The sequence below is a fragment of the Numida meleagris genome, chromosome 6, assembly GCF_002078875.1.
Source record: "Numida meleagris isolate 19003 breed g44 Domestic line chromosome 6, NumMel1.0, whole genome shotgun sequence".
NCBI classification, from domain to species: Eukaryota; Metazoa; Chordata; class Aves; order Galliformes; family Numididae; genus Numida; species Numida meleagris.
Window position 1 is genome coordinate 55,850,945 of NC_034414.1, and position 4,695 is coordinate 55,855,639.

Genomic DNA, 4,695 nt, shown 5'->3' on the forward strand with positions numbered 1-4,695 from the left:
TCTCGCGTAAATACTTCTCTTCAGCTACAGTATCTTTGAATCGTGTGTTAAAAGAGCAATCCAAAGTAGGATCAGTGCTTTTAATGGCTCGCTGAGAGGGTGATGGCAGTAGTGAATGCCTGTGCTCACCACAGAAGTGATGTGAAGCCTCCCTAAGTTAGCACGAGGTCTTCTTGTGACTCGAATGTCTTTTTCCAGACCATAACTTTGCTTCAAATGTACTAAATTAAAAACCATAAATCTTCTATTTCATACGAAACCCAGGTATTAAATCTGTCTAAAACCAAATTTGCGCCGTAATTAAATACTACTGTAATGTATTTCTACCTACTGCTCGGGACCGGTCGGAATTTACTCACAGCTTTCTTGTCACTAGGTCATTTTGGTTTTGGGTAGGCAAATCCCTATCTGCTAAATGTGTTGAGATTCTATCCCAGCAGCAGCACGCGTCCTGCTCGCCCCACGCAGCGCTGCCCGCGCTGTTCCCGGAGGCAGGCAGGGGTGAGCAGCCCCCCAGCCCCAGCGCATCCCTCCCGCTCTGCCCCACGGCTCAGCCCGCTCCTCTGCAGCTGCCGCAGCAAATCCAGCTCCCTGAAGGTAGAAGGAGACAATTGTGGTGTTGCCCAACCACTTTTCCTTCCCAGCAGCAGCGTGTGTGACTCAGTCCTGTTGTTCGTATCACTTACCTTTGGCATGGCAAAGGTTTTGCCTGAGCAGTAGGACTGGAATAATATTTTCCTGCCCGTGGGGGACGGCTGCAGTTTCCAAGTAGTTAATTGATCTCCGACAGCAGCTCCGTTCCAGCTTCGCTTGGGGCAAGGCTGAGGGTCTGAAGCCGTCCTTCAGCCCGCAACGCAAGTGGGCTGGGAGCAGCTTCTTATCTGAGGCTTTCCTGTGGCCTCCCGTTGCTGCCCTGTTAGGTGCAGGGGGGAGCTGCTGCTGGGTCAGCTCCACTTCAGGGGGGGATCCCTCGTGGGCACAGGAGGGGCTTGTGGCTGCACAGCCCCCAGCTCGGCCCGGCAGAGCGCAGGAGGGCGAGTGAGAAGCGGAAAGTCTGTGCCTATGCAAATGTCAAAATTCTCCCTGAGCAGCCACCCATGCGGTATGCAGGATGAATCATGTCCTAACGGAGCACATTCCTACTACTTTGGAGGGCTTTGCAGATGTGTTCCAGGTCACCCTAGGCGAGAAAACCACACACAGCCATGGTTACTTGTTCCCTGGCAGCTTGTGTGCAGATGGGGAAAGGGGGACAGTGCCTTCGGAAGGATGGGCAGCCCTCTCCCCAAGCTGGGTCCCTTTGCGTGGGGCTACAGGATGCTGGAGGGAGGACCAGGGCTGCCAGAGCAGTAGGCACTCAGCTGGGAGGAAGCTGAAGGGCTTCTGATCTAGCTGGGAAAGGAGGTGGTGCTGGAAGACTGCTTTTCATCTCCCGTTGCTGGCTGGATTTTCCCTAGTGATGGCTCAGAAGGGAATTTTTCTGCTCTAAGAGGCAGAGCGTGGGTCAGTAAAGCAAGGTCCTAATGGACATGTTCATGGCTTGGATACTGGAGGTCTCCTTCCAAGGCTGCATGTGTCCACCCACCGCGGTGATGGCTGGCTGCAGAAGTCTTTGGGCTGGAGCTTTAGTGATGGATACAGATCACATTTTTAATATAGAAATACATTTTAGAAGGAAAATGATTCCCAGAAATAGGAATTCATCTGCCAAACAATGTGCGCATAACTGACTTTACGCTCAGAGGTGCCAGAAAGTTCAGGAACGAGACCAACAATAAAAACCAACACACGTGTGAAAAATCTACTACATTAAAGCCAGATTCAATAAAAATAGCACCTACTTTATATGCTGCCGAAGCTGGCACAGGCCTGCGAAAGGAGAAGGAAAAAGATAAAATGTTGAGGAGTTGCACCCAGCCCCGAGGAGCTGAGCGGTGCTGATGGTGACTCAGTAACTCCTGTACAACGCTCTTTAATCCCTCATCCTGCTGCTTCTCGGGCAGAAAGACCCCATTTGGAATGCTTGAGCCTGGCCAATAGGCTTTGTACCCGGGAGCTGTAAGATGTGGCCCTTCCCCAGAGCAGCATGCGGTCTGCGGCGCTAAGGGGAAGGCGCCGGGAGCAGAACTCGCCCGGTGATGCCGGTGGCAGAGCAAACCCAGGTCTCTGCCTCCCCCTGTTGCTTTGCCCACTGCCTCCCGTTTCTCCCGAGTAGCCAAACCTGATGCAATGCCCCCTGAGAGCAGCAGGAGGACGGGCTACCTCTGCCGGAGCCCAGCCCGCTCCGTTCGTTTCTTCCCTTGCATTTTTTCCCTGTGTTCGCAGCCGCATTCTGACGCTGACCAGAAGAGAAGCAGCATGAGCCTCCAGCAGATAAACCCGCCGGCCGTGGGGTGGGATGGCTGGAACGGGAGGGAGAGGCTGCTCCTGCGTGCATCGCCCCGGCTGGTGTGCATGCAGCTGGCCCTGTTTTTTAACAAAACCTCTTTGTTTTGAGGCTCCCTGTAAAGATGTACCAGAGGCAGGCCCTGCTTGCCAAAATCAAAACCCAGCAGCCTCAAAACTAAGGATATTCAACCAAACCAAGTATCCAAGGCCAGTCTGGATGGGGCTCTGAGCAATTTGGTCTAGAGGGAGTTGTCCCTGCCTATAGCAGGGGTTTGGAACTAGGTGATCTTAAAGGTCTCTTCCAACCTAAGCCATTCTGTGATTCCATGTAGGAGCATGCTGCTGGCAGCAGCCCATTTCCAGCTATCAACTCACCCGGCTCAGCCCATGCCTGGCACCGCGCCGTCTGCTCACAGGGGGCATGGGCACCTCGCTCCCACTGGGCAGGAGCCTGGGTGGCCTTTGCTTCTAGGAATAGTTCCTTCGAGTTACCAGGATATATATATGGGTTTTTTTTTTGGCAACCCTGGGGCAGGGGAGCCTGAATACCAAGGCAGAATGGCTTCCCTCCATTTCTTCCAAAATGTCAGTCCCAGAACATGAGGCTCATGGTAACCCACTGCAATGGAAAAGCTGTACCTAAGCCCCAAACTAGGCATGCCTTCCTCACAAGAGCCTCACACCTTATGGCCAAGCCAGCATCTGCTCAGGTTGGATATGAGGAAACATTTCTTAGAAAGGGTGGCAATGCACTTGCACAGGCTGCCCAGGGAGTGGTGGTGTCACTGTCCCTGGAGGTGTTCAGAAACAGTGGAGATGTGGCACTGAGGGACGTGGCAGTGGGCATGGGGGGGGTGGGCTGGGGTTGGGCTCAGTGATCTTCGTGATCTTTTCCAACCTTAATGATTCCATGATTCCACGACTCCATCTTTACATCCAGCGGGTCCCTATCCACAGTTTGGGCAACCTAGTGCATCCCAGCAACTCTGTCAGCAGGAATGTGTCCCGGGTAGCAGAGAATGGCAATCTCATACCCCCAGCTCTATCTCAAACTGAAGCAATGTTCTGATTTGCCAACTTTCACAATTTATGAGCTCTGCCATACTTAGTAACTGGTGAGAGGGAGGAAGTAGGAAGGAGGTTTTATGGCCACAGCTTCCTACTAGTCTGAAAATTGAGTTCTTAGTTGAAAAAGACAAAAAAGAAAAGAAAGGAAAAAAAAAAAAAAGGAGATACTGAAGGCCTCCAAACCGTAATACATATAAATATCGGCATATTGCTTTTAATAAATACAAAATAAAATGCACATTGACTTCTTCAAACCTGTACCTCTAAGGCCCGCTCTGCTTCTAAGCAATTCAAGCCAATTCTTAGTCACGGCCCTGGGCAAAGCAGGCAGGATCCCTCTAGCATCCTGTGCCTGTCCTTAACTCAGTTTATCACGAGCAAATGGCTCCCGGTGGTGACAAATGGTGCTCAGCGGAGTTACCGCCAGTAAGGAAGATGAGAGCAGCCCCAGAGGTGGTGGGAAAGGAAACATCCAGCACATGCCTTGTGCTAAGGAACTCCTTGGACCCTGCTCCACGGGCACTCCAAAGCGTTCATTCTCGCAGGTAGGGACCTGAAGGTAAACGTCATTTACTTGGGGAGTTGGAAATAGATGATCCTTGAGGTCCCTTCCAACCCAAGCCATTCTCAGTGCTGGCCTGGGTGCAGGAGGGCACGGTGCAATGCTCAGTCACCAACAGAGCTACGCAGCCATCTCTCCAGCACAGAGATCATGCTTGCACTGCGCTGCCTGGCAAGTCCGCGTGGTATGTGGATTAATTTTCTTCTCCATAATGAGAAATCCTATCAGAAATGCACAGATTAGTTTACTAATCTGTGTAAATCCTATTAATAGTCCTTATGCTGCTGTGCTCTCACTCACATTCTCACAACCCCGCTACTTTGGGTTGGTTTTCCCTCACCTCCAACCGTCCCCACCTGGCTGTGCTCACATCCTCCTGAAATGGCCGTGGCCACCAATGGGTGTCTTCACTTTGCAGTCCTCTCTCCCAGCTCCCTCATGTCCCACAGTGCAACGTGCCCTGGATCAAAGCATTACGTCTGTAAATCACTGCGGTGCCATCGGAGCTGAAGGGATTATAGGAAGGAGTGCTCAGCTTTCACGGGACAGGCATTCACAGGGATGGGCAGAGCCTGGATCTCCTTCCCGCAGCATCGCTGCCTTCTGGAGCCCGTCCACAGCAACTCGGAAGGGAAGGGAAGGGAAGGGAAGGGAAGGGAAGGGAAGGGAAGGGAAGG